We start from the raw sequence: 22,376 nt of genomic DNA on the forward strand, positions 1-22,376 counted from the left end.
TAAGTACTGAGTGGTTGGTGGCTGATGAAATTGGCTGTTTCCAGAAGACCCGGGCGTATGCGACACTGACACCAACATCTTATTATCCGTGGGAGGCTGGTGCATAGCCTGCTGCTCATTGTCCTGCTCCATGTCGGCTGAGACCCAAGTTCAGACAAACGGGAGGATGCTCCGTACACCGTCATAGGCGTGGGTCCCAACACCACTACGCCATGGCATTCTTCTTATATGTAAGAGTTATGCAGTGTGGTCTTCAAGTGAGTCTCCCAGCAATAAGAGAAGGAGCTATCTGTAGCTGTGCTGCAGGCCTTTGGGTCCTTGCCCCTCTTCCCGATAGGAGAAGATGCATGCAGTACTCCTATTTTTAACATTTTCTATTGGCAAAAGCCAGTGCATCTTTGAGTTTGAGGGCAACCATGTCTACAAAGGAAGTTCCAGGACAGTCAGGCTCACATAAAGAAACCCTGTCTTGAAAAACAAAACCAAAACCAAAAATAATCAACAGAAAGATTTTACTCTGGAGTGTCCATATTTTGTCTTCATCTAATTGTTTTTTAATATCTAAAAGCAGGTTTTTTTTTGTCATTGCTATTGTTGCCTTTTTTGGTACAAAGATTACCTTTTAATCCCAGCACTTGGGAGGCAGAGACAGGTGGATTTCTGAGTTCGAAGCCAGCCTGGTGTGCAGAGTGAGTTCCAGGACAGCCAGGGCTATACAGATAAAACTTGTCTCGAAAAACCAAAAAGAAAAAAAAAAGATTACCATTCTCTGAAATTTCTTTCTAAAAATCAATTATTGTTTGCTATTTTGATATTTGAGCAACATTTTTTAATTGTGATATGTGAAACTCAAAAATTTAAATTATGAATTAATTGATGGGCTTTTACTACCCTCTGACTTCCAGGTTTCCTCACTGCCTTCCTCCCTTTCCAAAACCTACCTATTCCCTCTTTCTTTACATTCTTCCTTTTCTTCTCTTTTTACTTTTCTAATTATATTTTATTGTAATCAACTTCATGTTTTGAAAAATATGAATAATGATGGTCTACTGATCAAATATGGCCTCAACATCTCTTTCATAACTGAAGCTTTATTAAGATGTAGATATGACCATTCATTATCTGTTTTGCTATTTAATATCCACATTGAAAAATATTGACAAAACTCTGCCTAAAAAATATCCAAATATTTACTTTCCATTCATTTATAAACAAAAGTTTCTCATCTTCTACTTTAGTACAATCTAGACTAGAATTCATATGTTTGTATTAGTGGAAAACTAAATCTATATATCAAGACTGACATTTCTTAAAATTGCTTTTGTTATTTTTCCTAAGGTTTCTACATACACTTAATCTTTAGCTATACTTCACTATTTCTTGTTTCCTAGGAGACAGTATCAAAGAATGTGTGCTGAATTTGTTTCAGCTACACTTTAAGAGTCTGTTGAAAATAACATATGATATTTCCCCTTGTATTTGTTAATGTAATATCACAGGGCAGATCCCTCAGGACATAGGTTTTTGGAATAGTGATTTGCATATAGAGTATTTGTAAGGAAATTATCTCAACTTCTAAACTTGTAGACAGGAGAGTGCAAGTAAAGGAGTTTGAGCAGTAGCAGTGACTAAAAAGACTCTAGCTCTCTGTTGGGAACCAATAGGGATATAATACCTTATAGCGTTTTCTTTCACTGAGACAAAAGTGACGTAAGATCACTGTTTTTTCCAAAAAAGACATGGATAAAGTACATGTCTAGCCAACTGCAGTTGTTAGAGCAGAAGATGTCTGTATCATCCATCAGCACTTCCACCAGCTACTTACATGAATATCTGAGTACGTGGTGTCTTTATGTAGGTGAATCATTGCAGTATAAAATCTATTGAAACAAATTATTAATTAAGTTGATTCATCCATATTCAATGCCTTATAAATAGGATTAAAATCTCCAAATACCCAATCATTGATGCTGTAATATCATTTTTACAAACGATTGTTAAAATACATTTTTGTTATACTTTTAGTAGGATGTTGCCTGATGTTTGACAAATAGGTGTAAGTAAATGTAACTCAGAGTGTGTGTGTGTGTGTGTTTATGAGAAAGAGAGAGAGAGAGAGACAGACAGACAGACATGCAGAGAGAGAGAATATTCACACCTCTGCATCTAAAAGACTTGTCAATTTTGTTTATTATAGCTGCTTTCCAAATAGATTTACATCATATAATCTTGATTTTCCATCAGAGAAGTAAAAAACAAACAAACAAACAAACAGAAACCACACTACTCTTTGTGATGCTATAGAGACATCTCAGTGGTTAAGCACATTGTTTTTCCTTTCAAGTAGTCCAGATTTGATTCTTAGGATTATATAACAGCACACAATCAATTGCAATTCCAGTTTTAGAAGATCTGAAATGTCCATCAGACCTCCCCACGTAATTGGCATGCGTGTGGTTTACAGAAATCCATGGAAATAAAATATCCATAAACAGAAAAACATAATATAAACATGACATTTTTAATATTAAAATTTAATTGTTTTAAGGTTTTCTTTTTTTTATTAGAAGTTTAATTTATTTACAATATCTCCTTTCCCAGGTTTCTCTCCAAAAGTAAAATAAAATAAAATAAAATAAAATAAGCTAAAACAAACCTCTGTTCCCTCGCCCCTCCCCCTGTTCACCACCCCACCCCTTCCTGCTTACTGGCTCTGGCATTCCCCTACAATGGGGCATAGAACCTTCACAGGGCCAAGGGCCTCTCCTCCTATTGATGACCAACTTGGACATCCTCTGCTATACATATGTTGCTGGAGCCATTACCTTTAACCATTTATTCAAGAAGTGAAAAAAAAAAGCTATTTTCTTTACTTTCCTTAGATCTTTTATTAAAGACTACAAGAACTAGGTTGTGTACAGCTAGCAAGGCCATTAGAAGACTTTGATTAACAGATATCAGGGGGTTATCAACTCTGTAGACTTTTCTTACAACTTACAAATATGACAGTGATCCATTTGCCTGAAAAATTCATGATGTTCTTGTTTTTAATAGCTGAATAATATCCCATTGTGTAAATGAACCAAACTTTCTCTATCCATTCATCAGTTGAGGAACATCTAGGTGGTTTCCAGTTTCTGGCTAATGAATAAAGCTGATATGAACATAGTGGAGGATGTATCCTTGTGGAATAATGGAGATCTTATCCCAATCTTCAGGATGCCATTTGTCCTATTGAAGTGTCCTATGCCTTACAGAAGCCTTTTAGTGTCATGAGGTCCCATTTATCAATTTTTGGTCCTAGAGCCTGAGCCGTTGGTGTTCTGTTCAGAAAATTGACTCTTGTACCAAATAAGTTCAAGGCTATTTCCTACTTTCTCTTCTATGGGATTTAGTCCATTTACCTGAAATATGAGATTGCCAGCTAGCCACTCTGGATACCCGAGTTTCCAAATTAAGAAACCAAAAGCAGGATTACTACACTGCCTAGGATTATTGACTCTGATGACAGGCGTAAATTGAATTGCTACTTAAACTGGAGGGAAACAATAAACTTATGTTTGGAATAAGTCTGTGTTAAGCTGTCCCAATTGGCACTATAGTGGCCTATAACTAACATGGCTGGCAATTACTGCATTTAGCATAGGTAGTTCTGACTCAAGGCCTGCCCTATTCGTACAGGAATATTTGAACCTATCTATCATTAAATACACAATGAAAGCACTATCAGGATATAGAACTGTTCACATAATGTAGGTAAAAACCCAATAACCACATGTGACATTTTGCAGAATTTATCATTAGAGAAATGATATTTTATGAACTATTCTCCTTCATGACCTCATAATCTAACAAATGCACACTGATGGTAGTTAATTTACAATTCTTCCATTAGAGGACACAAAAGGAATTCTATTCTCTTTTTAGGAAAAGTTAGTATATATTTAGTTTTCAGCAAGAGGGTTATGATATAAGGTAGAACATTGATTTTGTTGTTAGCAATATTTGTGATGAAGTATGGCCTGAGGAACTCTGCATGCATCTTTTCATTTTTCTCCTTGGTGAGGATGGAACTCACAGTAGTTCAGTAAAATGAAACGTGGTATTTTGTAGATGGTATTAAACCTGGATATACTGGATCTTATCAGTAATCACTTTAAAAATTTGAGTAAGGCTTAATTAAACCTTCCTTAATTAAGAAGAAAACATACTATAGTCAGTATTTTGAGTCCAAGTCCAAATTGAAACTTGAATTCCTGAAGGCTTGCTATAAATTTTGAAATGAACTAGCTAGCTTTACCATTATATAAACAAACCTCTTGTAATACATTTCTCAATGCCTAATTCCAACTATTTTTGTTGCTCAGATAGACATTTTATTGGCACAGTATATTTAAGGAGACATGTATTTTTTAAGAATCATAAGTAAGGTGAGAATTATGCACTGAGAATTCAATTTCTTAAAGGTGATCTTGAAAAACACACTTTGAGGAATTGAGTAAATCACACTTAGAAAGATTCAGTGCTCTTGAAAAAAAAAGTAAGGGAAGAATTGGACATTCACTGAGGTGTAGGGGATATAAAGGATAGCAGCTAAAATACATAAGGGCAATTTTCTTTTAGGTTCTAAAAAGAAATAAAGTCAACCTTTAACACTTCTATGGTAATAAATATGACTTTGCAAGAGAGGCTTTGTGGGAATTGCTCCTTTGTTAAAACACTTGCTGTGCAAGGATGAGATCTGAGTTTTATCCTCAGCATCCATAGCACTGAACATCATGGCTCAGTGTTTGCAATCTCAGCTCTGGTGAGGTGGAACCAGGGGCCCTGTGATACACTGAGCAGATCGGCAAGCCTCATGCTCCACCAACCTTGTCTCAACAAAATATCTAGCTTCTGAAAATGTCCAATGACTTCTTACCTGAAATATTCATACTATCGGATAATACGGGGAGGCATATGGTGGCTAATATTGTTTTTCTTGGAGCATATCTCTAAATTAAGACTATCCTCTGAAAATATATGCAGTGGATTGTAAAAAGACTCATCTAAACTGTTGGTTATACCATTACTTGAGCAGGGCATTGTGGACTCAAATAAAATGGAGAATTTAGGTTGAGCTACCTTCTTATGACTGTATTATGTTAGAATAGCCAATCTTTTATGCCTCGATGCCTTGACTTCCTTACAGAGCTGATGTACAGCATTGAACTATGAATTAAAATAAACATTTCTTTTTTAAGTTGTTTTTCTATCAAAGCATTATCTTAGTAACAGAAAAAGAAACCAGGAAATGTATTTTTATGCTACATTCTCATAATTCTTTTACTTAATCAGTAGTGTAGAATGCTAGAACATTGCTTAACAGGAGAATGAGAGGAGTGTTTCTAAAGTTTTCCAAGGGATAAAAGCATGAGAAGAAGTGTACAAAATTAGAAAAATGCATAGAATATATATGTGTTCTCATATTGTGTGACATAACACAGTTATGTCATTAATAAGTAAAATTACTATCATGTTAGGTATATTTAAACTAAGATTATCTGGCATGCTTGTTGTATTTTTCTTGACATATTTTATTCAGTTCCAAGAATGGGTTTGGAATAGCTAATGTAATAAAGTTAATTAGAATATGGTCATGGTAAATTTATGAAGGATATGAGAGAGTGAAGTGAAGAAAAATAAAAGTAGGGGATGAAAAATGGGGAGATAAAGAGAGAGAATATCAGAACATGTGAGAGTGGAAAATAGGAAAAATTTGTAAGAGATAAATTTACAATTAAAACTGATTAACACAAAAGAGGTGGCAAAATATTTCTGTATGGAGTAATATATTCATAGGCATTAATGGGTGTGTTGGATATCAAATTCAGTACTTATTAACATAACATTGCACAGTGACTAAAGCATGCAGTTGTCCAAGCTACAGGTACATGAAGGGTAGTGGGAAGAAGTGGTATATTTTATTAGTAAAACCAAATGTCTAAAATGCAGTACAGTTTTCTGTTTCTTAGACAGAATAATAACTACTTTGGAAATGAATTTAAAGTCCATAGTCAGGGATCAAAAACCAGAGAATAAACATCACACATGGGATATCTGTACCATCCTTTACGAGGTGCAAGGATCATTGCGGAAGAAAGACCGATATAACGAGGATGTAAGAGCCTGGAGAGGTAGAAGGAAATATCAAACATCAGCTTCTGTTGTAAAAATAAAATGGCTTTGTACACTAACTCACAGCAGCTGTGACTCCTGCTCAGGGGTGGATCTGTAGTTATAATGACATGGAAACAGTAAGAGATCATGGTTTCCTAACCTTTCTTGAAGTTCTATATCCTACTAACATCTTACAGTGTATGTGTGTGTATAGAAGGTGGGGGATTTTTTTTTTTTTAGTGGTATAAATGCTATCAGTAAACTCTGTCACATTCCTGTAAACAACACTAATTAAATCCATTGGGTCATATTGACTAAGCAAGAGTCCAAGAAACTGAGAAAGAAAAGTAGGAGCATGCTAGTTGGAAAGGGGAATTGGATTAGTGATCATTAGTCAGGGCTTCAAGACAGGGTCACAGGGAAGAATGACCAAACGGCATTGTGGATGTGAAGATGTTATAGTTCATTAAAGTCAGTGTTGTGTACAACTAATATATAATAATAAAAGGATTCTTAAAACTCAAGATCAGGAATCGGGAATGACATTAATAATAGTCAGAATCTGAGGTATATGATATATAAAAGGAAAACATCTTCTTTGACAGGACCACTGAGTACTAAAAGGATCAGGCAAGTTTTCTGTAAAACGGTGGCCCTGAAATGTGTCAGAACTTTGTCCTCAACATATATGTAGCAGAGACAGAGCTTGATACTCATGTGAGAACTCTAACAAAAGGAGCAGTGGCTGTTTCTGATCCCATTGCCTGACTTTGGATACTCTTCCCTTAACTGGACTGCCTTGTCTAGCCTCAACAGAAGATGTGTTCAGAGCTGCTACAACTTGATATGCCAAGGTAGATTGATACGAATAGGAAGTCTCCCCATTTAAAAGGAAGGGAGGGTGGAGGAGAGGAGGGAGGAGAAGCTCCCATTGCGATGTAAAGTTAATAAATTACTTGATGAAAAAAAATCTTGTCAACATCACTGCATTAGCAAAACCTGAATGAGATCAGCAGCAATCCACATACCAGCATGGATAGGAGCAATCCCAGGAGGTCTGAACCCTTCAGAAAAGACACCTGACCACTAAGAAATTCTCATATTAAAAGAGATAGTCTTACCAAGAGAGGAGAAAACCAATGAGTTATCAAATAACAAATGATGATCCCTGAAAACATGTATACAGACAAAGTCTAGCAGATTTGAGTATAGCAAAAACAGCGCTGAGCATGACAAAAAATGTAGCCTATATGTTTTTTTTACCCTTCTCCCCCATTTCCTCTGCTTTGCTAAAAACTGTTATATTCCTAAAGCTAGCCCCCAAGACCAGTCCCTTATTTGTTTACTTTGTCCTCCTAAGGCTGATTACCAATACCCACCTATCAAAGTATTTCAGTCCAACTGTCAAAATCCCTCTTTTGAGTGTCCTAATTAACATGCCCAATTGAAATTAGACAATTCATTCTACCAGAGGTTTCCCTTTTATCTTTGTGTGACCTCTGGTTCCCCTGTTCATCTTAGGAAAATATCCTTTACCCCTCTCCTTTATTTCTTTTGCTTCCTTTGTAGTCCTCTATCTCCTATCTTTGTCTCTTATTCTCTGCTCTATATCCCCCGGGGGTAAAGAAATCACCTTTATGCTGAGAATTTGGCCTTGGGGTGTCTTGTACCAACTTCAAAGTACATTCTTATGAACCGAAAATTGTATACATAAGAATATATATGTTTGTACACACACATACACAATGTATGAAAACAATACCCATGAATTTGCATGAATCTGGAGAACTGTGCATTCCCAATCAGATCGTGAAGTCCTAAATGTTTACAGGAGAGCTGATGGTCTTTATTCTATATTGGAATCACGATGAAGTTGAATTTAAAACTTCTTCAGCACGGAATAGATGAACCTGTGATGAGTGAAAGCAAGCAGGCATGAAGCAAGTTTTCATTCTTCTTTGTCCTTTCATGTGGGTGGTTAAAAGAAGTTGTGGCCCAGATTTATATATAGCAGGTCTTCCTGTGTCAAACAACCCAATTCAAAAATGCCTTAAATGAGCTCCCAGCAGCTTGAGATTTAGTTGGTTCCAGATGTCATCATGTTGACAACCAAGACAATCACTATCAATTACTTTGCTACAATATGCAGCTAAATGGAAATGTGGACACTGCCACTTTTAGGTTTGATTCCACTTCCTGGGGTCACATCATTTCCTAAAATACTCATTAGTCCTGTTCCTTCATGCATCTTCTCCAAGCATTAGTCAAGGAGAATTCAGACTGTTCTTTCCTAAGCAGATTTATGCATTAGTATCTCTTAGTTGCAAGTTCTTTAACTGTTTAAGTTGTAGAAGTTTTGTCTGGTTCTTCCTCTTAGACACATGCTCCCAGAAATAAGATTCAGACCCAAATATATTTACATATACCTTGACCATATAGCTAGGCTCTTCTCTTATTAGATCATAACTTAAATTATCCAATTTATTTTAACCTACATTCTGAAACATGGCTGATAACCTGTGCTCAGGTACCATGTGCCCCTTTCATCACTTCTGCTGGGGACAAATCTTCCCCTGTCTGTCCCTATCCTAGAATTGTTTCTGCCTCCTGGATGTACCACAGACCATTATATCCTTTCCTATAGGCCATAGGTTTTTTACTTGACAAGTGATGTGTCAATACAGTATACAAGATATTCTCTCTACAAATGTAATTAAATGAGCTAGAAAAATATTAATGGCTGCATTTGTCTACCCAAATGATATGCTGTGATATGGATTTTTTTGCTGTGTTATGCTCCTTTTAAAATTATTGAATAAAAATGATAGATATATCTAGATGATGAGCTGTGCATCGTAGAGTACAGATGTCAATAGGAGACTATGTTCTCCCCTGGAACTGGAATTTCAGGTACTTGTGAAGCACTAAAAGTGGGTACTGGAAGCCAAGCTCAAATCCACTGCTAAAGAAGTACAGAGTTTTAACTACTGAGCCATTGTTTCAGCTTCTTGACTTCTCATTGAATAGAATAAGTTCAATATATAGGAAACCGTAATCTAAACAATTTCATATGGTATGCATTCAGTTTCTATATACCAAATGAAGTATGAAAGATCATAGAAACCTTGACATTCAGATTAAGCCTATTATTATTTAAAAGTATATTATTTCTTTCTATCACTTAATAACCCTTTTTACTATTAGTAACTGACTAATTTTTGATCATATATTAATAAAATCCTAATTCCACTTGAATTTCTAAATTTTTCAAATCTCATCATCTTACTTTTTTTTCATGAGAGTAGTAAGTGGTGTTTTACTTTGTGTGGAACTTAAAAGCTACAAACTAGAGAATGGGAAGGCCAGAGAGTATAAGTAAACATAAAAATATATAGTTTTATTCTCTTAAATATTGAATAAGTGTTTTCTAGATAAAAATAACCATATGCAATTCATAAGGCAATAATTCTGAAAGTCAATTACTTAATACTCTTAAATTGATCATCCTGACACCTTTAGACATTATTTTTATTGCTTGAAAATGCATTCTTCTCTTTTTATTGTTTGCCTCCAAATGTTATACATACCAATTTAAAGGAATTGTGTTTTTTTGTCTTTCTAGGCAAAACTGGGATGCTGAGCAGAAAATGTGTCTATCACAAATATTGTACACTTTGAGATTTGCAATACAATAGTAATATGACAGAACTATTCACCAAGCTGCCCCCTCAAAATGCTAAGGGACTCTACTGTGTTTTGGAGTTTGAAGCATGGGACTTGTAGAAGTTGAATTTCATGATAATTATTTAGGGCACTTTAAGAAAGAATAATGATAACACTTTGAGGCTTTCTTTTCCTCTCTGAATTGTTCTGTCAGTCTTTTTAAAAACCCCAGTGGATCTGAGACAATATAGTAACTCCCACACAAAGAGCTGTTGAGATAACTTGTGATGTGGCAGGTTCAAATTAAATAACGGAAGGAAACCCTTAGCAGCAGGTGCAAGAGAGCATTGTTTCCCTGTAATAAATGTCATAATTTCATAGAAGACACATAATAGAGGCGAAGCACCTTCACTTATTGGTATGTAATAATCCTTTAGGAAGATTGACATTTCATTAAGAAGACCTTGTTTACCTATGACAGATATTTTTGGTGAGTTTTCTTATGTTCAAATGTGTTTTCTTATTACCCTCTTATCCACTCACCTAAACTGAAAAAACTGTTCAAGGAGTCAGAGTACTGCTATGATGTAAATAGCAGTAACTTGGCACATGAGATTACCTGCTTACATATGAAATTATTTTTCCCTAATATTAAATCTTAATCTAGGGCACAAAGGCAACACATAAACTTTGTAATTATTTCAATCCTTGTAGCTGTTACTGTCCTGATCTATAAAATAGAAATAAAAGCTTACTGGCAGAATGGTTCACAGAATTAAATTGTACATTGCTTGAAAAACATTGAATAAGGGGCTGGAACATTATAATCCATAAGTAAAATGTGTGCTTTCTCCTTTTTTCTTTTCTTTTCTATTATAGGATATTTTATTTATTTACATTTCAAATGTCACCCCTTTCCATGTTTCCCCTCTGCAAATCCCTATCCCATCATTCCTCCACCTGGTTCAATGAGGTTGTTCCCCCTCCCACCCACCCACTTCCACCTCACTGCCCTGCCATTCTCCCACACTGAGGCATAGTACCTTCACAGGACCAAGGGCCTCTCCTCCCGTTGATGCTGGACAAGACCATCTTCTGCTACACATGCAGCTGGAGCCACAGTTGCTCCTTGTGTACTCTTTGGTTGCTGGGAGCTCTGTGGGGTCTAGTATTTTGATATTGTTGTTCTTCTTATGGAGTTTCAAACTTCTTCACCTCTTTCAGTCCTTTCTCTAATTCTTCCATTAGAGACCCCTGGCTCAGTCCAACAGTTGGCTGCCAGCATCTGCCTCTGCATTTGTCAGGATCTGGCAGAGCCTCTCAGAAGACAGGCTCCTGTCAGCAAGCACTTCTAGGCATCCACTATAGTGTCAGGGTTTGGTGGCTGTATCTGGGATGGATCCTTTGGTGGGAGCAGTCTTTGGATGGCCTTTCCTTGAGTCTCTGTACCACACTTTGTCGCTGTAGTTCCTCCCTTGAATATTTTGTTCCCTTTTTTAAGAAGGACTGAAGCATTCACACTTTGGTCTTCCTTCTTCTTGAGCTTCATGTGGTCTGTGAATTGTATTTTGTGTACTCCAAGCTTCTGGACTAATATCCACTTATAAGTGAGTGTATACCATGTGCGTTATTTTGTGACTAGGTTACCTCCCTCAGGATAATATTTTCTAACTCTAATCATTTGCCTAAGAATTTCATGAAGTCATTTTTTTTTAGTTGGGTAGTACTACGTTATGTAAATGTACCACATTTTCTGTATTAATTCCTCGGTTGAGGGACATCTGGGTTGTTTCCAGGTTCTGGTTATTATAAATAAGGCTGTTATGAACAGAGTGGAGCATGTGTCCTTATTACATGTTAGAGTGTCTTTTGGGTATATCCCCAGTAGTAGTACAGCTGGGTCAGGTAGTAATATGTTCAAGTTTTAGGGTAACTGCCAGAGAGATTTCCAGAGTGGTTGTACCAGCTTGCAATCCCACCAACAATGGAGGAGCGTTCCTCTTTCTCCACATGTGCACCAGCAGATGCTGTCATCTGAGTTTTTGATCTTAGTCATTCTTACTGGTATGAGGTGGAATCTCAGGTTTATTGTAATGTGCATTTCCCTGATGACTAAGGACATTGAACATTTCTTTAGGTGCTTCTTTACATTCGATATTTCTCAGTTGAGAATTCTTTGTTTAGCTTTGTACCCCATTTTTAGTAGGGTTATTTGGTTCTCTAGAGTCTAACTTCTTGAGTTCTTTGTATGTATTGGGTATTTGCCCTCTATTTGATGTAGAATTAGTAAAGGTTTTCCCCCAATCTGTTCATTGCCATTTTGTCCTATTGACAGTCTCCTTTGCCTTGCAGAAGCTTTGCAATTTTATGAGGTCCCATTTGTTGATTTTTGATCTTAGAGCATAAGCCATTGGTGTTCTGTTCAGGAAATTTTCTCATCATGCACATTTTCTCTTGTATTAGTTTCAGTGTATCTGGTTTTATGTAGAGGTCCTGATCTATTTGGGCTTGAGCTTTTTACAAGGAGATAAGAATGGATCAATGTGCATTCTTCCACATGTTGACTGCCAGTTAAACCAGCACCATTTGTTGAAAATGATGGCTCTTTCCTATTGGATGGTTTTAACTCCTTTGTCAAAGATCATAGGTGTGTAGATTCATTTCTGGGTCTTCAATTCTGTTCCATTGATCTACATGCCTGTCTCTGTACAAATACCATGCAGGTTTTATCACTATTGCTCTGTAATCCACCTTCAGGTCAGGGATGGTGATTCCCCCAGAAGTTCTTCCTTCTTGATACATAAGGAAAGTGGAAGTATCTGATCTAGACAAAGTAAGTAGTTACATATCCACTGAGAGTGGCTACAATTGATTTAGTTATTAATTTCTAAGTATGATCATCAAGATATATGAAGTTATTTTTTATTCTTTAAACTCTTTTACACTCCAGTCTTTATTCCCATCCTGGTCTGCCCTCTGACTGTTCTACATCCCATACCTCCTTCCCCCCACCCCTGTCTCCAAGAGGATGTCCCCATCTCCACCCCCACACTGCCAGACTTCCCCATTCTCTGGGCCCTCTGGTCTCCTAAGGGTTAGGTGAATCTTCTCTCACTGAATCAAGATCTGGCAGCCCTCTACTATATATGTTGGGGGCCTCATATCAGCTGGTATATGCTGCCTGGTTGGTGGCTCATTGTTAGAGCAATCTCGGGCTCCAGTTTAGTTGAGATTGCTGGTTTTCCTATAGCATTGCCCTCCTCCTCAGCTTCTTCCAGCTTTTCCTTAATTCCACCACAGTGGTCACCAGAATCTGTCCATTGGTTGGATATAAATATCTGCATCTGACTATTCAATCTGTTTGTTGGGCCTTTTGGAGGGCAGTCATCCCACAATTCATGGGATGTAACACAGATATTGTTTACACTATAAAAATTTCTAAGAAATTTTCATTTGCTAAAATACCTTCTTATCATTGTATTTTTTTGAACATATGATTTATGTTTTTAATTACTGACAGTTTTCCTTTAACAATTATTAAGTCATACATTTCTCAGTGTCTATAGACTCCCTGGTGATAAAATAGGCTGTTAAGCGACTATTTTACTAATTCAATGTTTAACCTTTTCCAACAAATCTGTTTTAAAAGCATGATTTCTGCCTTCTTCTCTTCTCTCATTTCCTGCTCATTTATAAATAATCTACACAGTGAATGTATTGAAAAACTTCATTCTTGCTATGAAATCTGTATCACAAATCTTTCAAGTTACAATTTCGCATTCCTTCCTTTAACAAATACTTCTGAATTCTTGATAAAATAGAGAGCTTTAGGAGTCTTTAAATATTACTCTTCTTCTTTCATCAAATGATAAAATCAGTATTTTCATCTTTTTTCAAGCCCTCAGAGCTTGCTTACTCTATTTGAGAGCAGTGATATGGATTCCTCTGAATAATTATGACGAAAAAAAGATCTATTTCAATGTATTATTTGAAAACTTTGGAGTAATGTTTTTCTCAATGTAATGTATAATCCTTATTTAGATCTAGAAAAAGAGTTGATTTTTCAATGACTCTCTCGTCTTTCATCTTTTAAGCAGAATTTTTAAAATAATGCTTATAAGTGACTTAGTCTGATAAAATCATGTTTATAGCTAGGGAACTATATGAAAATGTAAAAAAGACATTCCATTTCAACACATATGCTGTATGTGCTGTATTTATTAAATATTCATTTGAATACCTAAAATTACAATTAAGAGAATAATAATGAGAGTTTATTCATTCAAATAACACACATTTTTGCATATCTTCGGTGTGACATGTATATCTGTACTCAGTATATACAGAAATGGCCAGATAGTTCTAGTATAAATAATGATCCAGTAACATAAATTATAATGTGTCCTACTTGAATTGAACAAATGTGGATATTGATGGATCCAGGGTATGGGATATATGTACAGAAATGTTTCAGACAAGGATGATTCCATGTGCAAAAGATTAGTGATCAGGAAAAAACAAACCAGATCATAGGAAGCAGATCACAGGGTGGTCAAGGATATAATTAAAATTTTGGCCAGGGTAGACTCTTACAGGGCTTGAAATGTAACTCTTGTGGTGGTCTTTTTTATGTAAAAGCACCTAATAATTAATTTATGAAAAACATGCCAAAAGTTATAATATTTTTAAAATTTATTTATCTTTTACAATTTATAGATGAGTTCAAAAAGCTTGAGAACAATTGAAGAATATTCCTCAGGATGATGTAAGAGTTAGTCATGTGAAAAATGATGGTGAATTGGCACACAGATGTGATATTAGAATTGAGAGTTCTTCAGAGTCCAGTACATTTAAAAGGAAATAATGACATTTGTGAGCATGAATGAATGCCATGGAAAAAGAGTCTGTGATTTCTTTTTTTTAATTTAATCTTTTATTTATTTATTTTATACTCCAGAATTTATTCCCCTCCTGGTTCCTCCCCCCCGCCCCCCAATTGTTCCACATCCCATAATTCCCACTTTTTGGACAAACATGTATGAAATTTTTTCTTGAAAGAAGAAATGTCAAGAAATAACGTAATTTCATGAATGGTACATTCAGTAAGAATTTTAATTTTGAATCCAAGTTCATCTGTCTAGGACATAGCCTCTAGAGATAAATTGTATGTGGTCTCCTTAGCCACATTGTCTAGCTCTGCACTCACTCTTCAGTCTGGAGGAACCCTGTGGAGCTTCAAAAGCATCCTGTTTCCTTATGGAAAGTTTTGGGGGCGCCAAGATTAACCAGCTGGGAACTCTGCTCCACCAATCAATTCCAAGTCAGATCTGCACAGGACACAGCCTGCAAAGTTGAGTTGTGTGCAGCAATCTTGAACTCACTTGTCTATTACTAAGCTTGCTCTTTAGTGCTGAGAACCCCAAGAGCCTACTATTACCTGGTAGAGGCCTGTGGAGATTCCAAGAACTGCCATCTTGGGACATTTCCACACCAAACCCTTGCCTGTGGTGTTTTCCTGAGGCACAGCCAGCAGAGTTGTGTATTATGACCTCCATTTTATGGCCCAAAGTTCCTTCCACCTTCCTGAGAAGTCCTGTTGACATCTGGATCATCTAGACAACGCCTAGGAAGATTGGATATCTAAAGGACAGCATTTGATCTCAATCAACAAGACCTAGGGCAATATGAGACCACCAGAGCCCAGTTATCCTGTTACAACAAACCCTGGATATCCTAATGAAACTGACACACAAGAAGAGGATCTTAAATCCAATTCTATAAAAATGAAAAAGGCCTTTCAAGTGATCATGAATATCACTTAAGGGAATACAGGAAATATATTCAAACAGATAGAGGCACTAAAAAATGAAGCAAGTAAATATAAAGAAATATTAGAAAATATAATCAACCAGGTAAAGAATATGAATAAAACTATCTATAACCTGAAAAGTAAAAGAGAAACAATAAAGATAACACAAACTTAGGTCAGCCTGGAGATAGAAAACTTTTGAAAAAGAATAGGAATTACAAACATAAGCAGCACTAGCATAATACAAGAGATAGAAAAGAGAATCACAGGGCTGGAGAGATGGCTCAGTGGTTAAGAGCAATGACCGTTCTTCAGGAGGTCCTGAGTTCAAATCCCAGAAACCACATAACCATCCATAAAGACATCTGATGCCCTCTTCTGGTGTAACTGAAGACAGCTACAGTGTACTCACATATAATAAATAAATAAATAAATAAATAAATAAATAAATAAATAAATAAATCTATAGAAAAAGAAAAGAGACTCTCAGGCATAAAAGATAATATAGAAGAAATCAATACATTGGTCAAAGTAAATGCAAAATCTAAAATGTTCATGACAAAACCACCCAGTAAATATAGGATACTACCAACTCTAAGAATTTGGACCCAAAGATATGAATAGTAAGAATAGAAAAAGAAGACTCCCAGTTCAGAGTCCTAAAAAACATTTTCAACAACATGTAAGAAAATTTCCCCACCCTAAAGAAAGATATGCCTATAAAAGTACAAGAAGCTTAAAGAACACTAAACAGGTTGGACCAGAAAAGAATATCCTCCCAGCACATAATAATCAAAACACTTTTACTGAACAAAGAAAGAATTGTGAAAGCTTCAAGGGCAAAAAGCAAAGTAACATATAAAGGCAGACCTCTCAGGATTACACATGATTTCTTAACTGTGACTCTAAAAGCTAAAAAGACCTGGGAAAAGTCTTGTAGACCCTAAGAGACGACAGATGTCATCACAGACTGCTATGCCCAGAGAAACTTTCAATTACCATAAATGAAGAAACCAAGATATTCCATGACAAAAACAAATTTAAACAATAACTTGACACAAATCCAGCCCTCCAGAGGATAAAAGTAGGAATGTTACAATTCAGTGTGGCTAATTACATTCAAGAAAACACAAGAAATGAGTAATTTCATGCCATTAAAACCAATAAAAGATAAACACACACAAATATAAGACCCACTAACATGAAAATAACAGGAAGCATCAATCATTGTTCATTATTGTCTTTCAACAACAATGGATTCAATTCCCAGTAAAATGACAAAGGGTTACAGAATGGATGCACAAACAGAATCCACCATTTTGCTGTCTACAAGAAACACATCTCAGCAACAAAGATAGTAATTACATCAGTATAAAGGGCTAGAAAAATTTTTCCAAGCAAACAGAGCCCAAATGTAAGCTTGAGTAGTCATTCTAGTATCTAGTAAGAAGACTTTCAACTGAAAACATTCAAAAGAGACAGGGAAGGACACTTTATACTCGTTAAAGGAAAAAATTCACCAAAAGGATATCTCAGTTCTAGAAATGTATGCCCAAAATGCAATGGCACACACAATCACAAAAGAAACATTATTAAAGTTTAAATCACACATCAAACCCCCCACATTAATAGAGGGAAGCTTAAAAACCTCAGCTTCACCAATGAACAGGTAATTTAGACAGAAACTTAACAGAGAAAAACAAAACTAACAGAGATTATGATATAAATGGATCTATTAGATACCTATAGAACATTTCATCCAAACACAATAGAATATACTTTCTTCTCAGTACCTCACAGAACATCCTACACATAATTGGTCACAAAGCTAGCCTCAACAGTTAAAAGAAGATTGACATAACACCATGCACCTTATTGGATCACCATGGGTTAAAGTTGGACTTCAACAACAAGAGAAAGAACAGAAACAACAGAAAGCATACATATCCATGGAAACTGGATCAGTGAAGAAATAAAGAAAAGTTAAGTAATTTGTAGAATGCAATGAAAATGATGGTACGACATATCCAAAGTTATGGGACACAATGAAAGCAGTACTAAGTGCCCTAATCAAGAAGTGGGAGAGCTCTCATACTAGCAAATTAAAAGTACATTTGAAGTCTTTAGAAAAAGAAGAAGATGAACTAGGTGTATCCTCAGAAAGCACAAATAATGGGATGGTCATGTGAATGAGGTTTCCTTTCAATTTGCGTATATCGCAGATTATACTGATGGAATTTGACATATTGTACCACCTGCGCTTTCTGGATACTAAAATACTAAAACAATGCTTGAATAGAGAACTACATATCTGAAAGGAAAGTGAATTACTTCAAATCCTATGCTAAAAAACTCAAACTCAGGTAACAGCAGATGGTGGCAAGGCTGTAGAGAAAGAGGAACATTCCTACATTGCTGGTGGGATTGCAAGATGGTACAACCACTCTGGAAATCAGTTTGGTTGTTACTGAAAAAAATTGGACATAGTACTACCTGCAGACCCAGCAATTCCACTACTGAGCATATAGCAAGAAAACGCTCTAACATATAATAAGGACACATGCTCCACTATGTTCATAAGCAATCTTATTTATAATACCCAGAAGCTGGAAAAAACCCAGATGTCCCTCAATAGAGCAATGGCCAGAAAATGTGGTACACTTACACAATGGAGTAATACTCAGCTATTAAAAACAATGAATTTATGAAATTCTTAGTGAAATGGATGGACCTGGAGAATATCATCCTGAGTGAGGTAACCCAATCACAAAAGAACACACATGGTATGCACTCTCTGATAACTGGATATTAGCACAGAAGCTCAGAAAACCCAAGATACAATCCACAAACCACATGAAACTCAAGAAGAAGGAAGACCAATGTGTGGATAATTCCATCCTTAGAAAGGGCCACAAAATAGCCATGGAAGGAGTTACATAGACAAAGTATGGAGCAGAGACTTAAGGAATGACAATCCAGAAACTGACCCACCTGGCAATCCATCCCCTGTGCAATCACTAAACCTAGACACTATTGTGGACTACAAGCACTTCCTGTCAGGAGCCTGATATAGCTGTCTCCTGAGAGGCTCTGCCAGTGCCTGACAAATACAGAAGTGGATGCTCACAGCCATCCATTGGACAGAGCACACGGTCCCCAATGAAGGAGCTAGAGAAAGGAACCAAGGAGCTGAAGGGGCTTGCAGCCCCATAGAAAGAGCAACAATATGAACTAACCAATACCCCCAGAGCTCCCAGGTATTAAACCACCAACCAAAGAGTACACATGGTGGGACTCATGGCTCTAGCTGCATATGTAACAGAAGATGGCCTAGTCGGTCATCAATGGGAGGAGTGGCCCTTGGTCCTGTGACGGTTCTATGCCAAGAGTAGGGGAATGTCAGGGCCAGGAAGAGGAAGAGGGTGGGTTGGTGAGCAGGGTGATGGGGGAGGCGATAGGGTGTTTTTAGGAGGGCAAGCCAGGAAATGGGATAACATTTCAAATGTAAATAAAGAAAATATCTAATAAAAACAGTAGTAAAATATTAAAACAGTGAAAATAAAATTCTAGTTTTTAAAATAAAAATAAAAGTGAACTATAGTAGAGAGGAAGAGATATAGGTATTTTAGCCATCTGTGAAAAATACCAGAGTGACAAAATGGAGAAGTCAATACTAGGAAGAATCTTCTCAAGAATCAAGTCATGTTGTGACTCACTTACCTTTCCACCCATAGCAAAAGCTGTCTAGGAAGCTTGGTGGTCTTATCTTGAAACAGCTTCATCATGAGTTAAAGACATAGACATAAGTCTATGATATGTCTTTTGTTGAATAGATAGAAATCCTAAGAATTCCTCACAAGACCACTATGATTTTGAGAAATTTATTTCTGCAAAAACAGGTTACTGCCTTGGACTGAAAGAGACTAAGTGAATGCAAAATAATGAAAGTTTTGACCCCTCCCTTACAAACACCACACACACACACACACACACACACCAAACAAACATATAAATAAAAAACAACAACAAAAACCCGCCACCACCACCACCAAAAACCCAAGGCTAAAGAACACTATTGGAACGAGTCTGCTGTAGTAGTAGACATACTGCCTGTTCTGTGAAAGCTATCATTACTGATAGATCAGAAGGAAGAAATAGCAAAGGCAGGTCGGCCCGAAACAGAGGGGATTGTTTCTGGGTAAGAGAACCTATTTAACACTCGCTGCATGCATTCCAGGGCTATTACTCAGCACTGGCTTCACTGCCTATTTAATCTTCTTTGAAGTGATTGTCTACAACTGGTGCCTTTTTTCTTTCTCTTTATTATGATATTTTGAAGGGGAGATAGAGAAATGGGAGATAAGGGAAAATATGGGAATTAAAACAAAGAATCTCTACTTCTCTCTGTATAAGTAAGGGGAACAATTGTATATTACATCTAGGAAACGTATGCAGATTTGATTTCAATATTGAACTTTGAGATACTATGATTTAGATAAGATGTGGAGCAGGTGCTCATGGGATGATGAGGTGGTGAGAGTTTTAAAAACTGGGATGGTACTCTCATGCTATGCAGCACCTGAGGACCTCTGAAAGGGACAAGCAGGCTTTCCAGAGTGGAGAAATGTCAACAGTGATCATTAGAAGGCAGAAGTGGTAAATAAGAATATCAGGTGGCCCCACTGTTTGAGATCCAATTTTATTTACACCCGAAAGAATCCAATTCTTTTGACTGTGGATGGAATCCGAACGTGTGATGAAGAAAATTCTCATGGTGAAGTTTTGTGAAATGTGAACAGGAAAGATTTTAGATGCAGTTAGAGTTGAGTCTGTATTACAGTTATGGGCCTTAGATTAAAGACTCTCAGACTTTCTTTGTCAAATGGAATTAACATAGTTTCTCCAGATTCCCCTTCCCCCACTGTATTGTTACAATATATATTGTACTTTAAATTTGCAATCTTATGATAAGATACCTGTCTTAGTAAGTAAAGTAAACTTTTCAAGCTAAACAGTAATTTTAGTATAAAAGCCAGAGAGAGAATGCTAGCCTACAGATTAAATATAATGTCTAGGTGCCAATACCCTGAAAGCAACTATAGAATCACATTTCTCAGAATATTATTTATCATAGATGTTCATGTAATGGTCAATGAGTTAAGTAAAGGTGAATTTCAACTCAGATCACAATTAAAATGGTTGTATTTGTCAGGCTTTTTTTACATTATTTATTCCCTTATCTTTTTTAACAGTCCAGACTTTATTCCCTTCCTGGTCCATCTTCTGACTGTTCCACATCCACATTAAAAGAGTGACTTCCAGGCTCAGACAAAATGTATGCCACTGTAAATCTCAAACATTTATTCACTCATAAGAACCTGTTTTAAGCATTGTGTGCAATGAAAAATAAAATTCTTTAATATTATTAATTAAAAGTAGAATATCATGATTTATAAATTGATGATACTGTTGACATTTTTAATTAAAATTTAACATTTTATTTGCATATATTAATTATAAAATAATGGGTTTCATTGTGACATTTTCATACATACAAGCACTTTGATCATAATCACCTCTTATAAATTAAAATTTGAAAGCTTGTGCTTGAATTGGTCTCCACCAGAAAACAGATCAAAGGATATTTATAAAGTGTCAACGTTGTCAAAATGAAGTAAATAGATGTTAGTTCAATCAACAAAATCAAAGAATGCATTTTTCAATGCCAGAATACCGAAGATGCCTGCCTGTAAACATTCAGAACAATACTAAAGATAATCTAATATTAGACAAATACAGCCATTTCATCATTAATTTAAAAACTGAATAGAGGTCTAATTGTATAATATAATGTGATTTTTTATTTTTCAATGATTCAAACCCTAATTAGATAAAGGTAAAATGAGACCTATAGTCTTAGTTAGGGTTTCTATTACTGTGATCAAACAAGATGACCAAAAGCAAATTGAAGAGTAAATGGCTTTTTTTCATCTTACAGTTTAGTATCCATCATCTGGGTAAGTCAAGACAGAGATCTGGGGGCAAAAAGTGATAGAGAAGCCATGGAATATTGTAGATCACTGCCTTGCTCCATATTGTTTGCTTAATTTGCTTTTCTATAGCACCCAGACCCTCCACCTGAAAAAAAAGGCACTTCCCATAGGGAGGAGCATCCAGATCAATTGAATAAACATCAATCAAAAGAAGATTGCCCAGAAGCTAAACTACAGGGGCAGTGTCTCAACTAAGAATATTCTCAAATATCTCTATTTTGCATTAAATTGACAAAACACGTAATAATAATTACTTCTACTGTAACACAAATCATACTACAAAGATTTAAATTTATTTTATTGCAATTTATTTACATATTTTTAATTTTTGCTTTTATAGAAAATGTATTTTTTTCTCACACAATATGTTGTACTAAGTTTCCCCTCCGTCTTCTCCTCGGTGTCTTGCCCCACAACTTTCCCATTTCTTTTTCTCCTTATAGAACAGACAGGATTCTAGGAGAAAATAATAAAATAAAATTAAATAGAATAGAATACAATAAGATAAAACGAAAATTAACACATTTCCATAGAAAAATCAAACAAACAGAAGGAAAAGTGTCCAAGTAAACCTATAGGAAAGAGTTCCTCTTGTTCAGACCAGGAATCCCAAGCTAAACAAACAAAAACAAACAAACAAAAACAAAAAATCCCCACTAATCCAAAAGCTATAATGTACATGGGAAGAACTT

The sequence above is a fragment of the Mastomys coucha genome, unplaced genomic scaffold (assembly GCF_008632895.1).
Source record: "Mastomys coucha isolate ucsf_1 unplaced genomic scaffold, UCSF_Mcou_1 pScaffold22, whole genome shotgun sequence".
Lineage (NCBI taxonomy): Eukaryota > Metazoa > Chordata > Mammalia > Rodentia > Muridae > Mastomys > Mastomys coucha.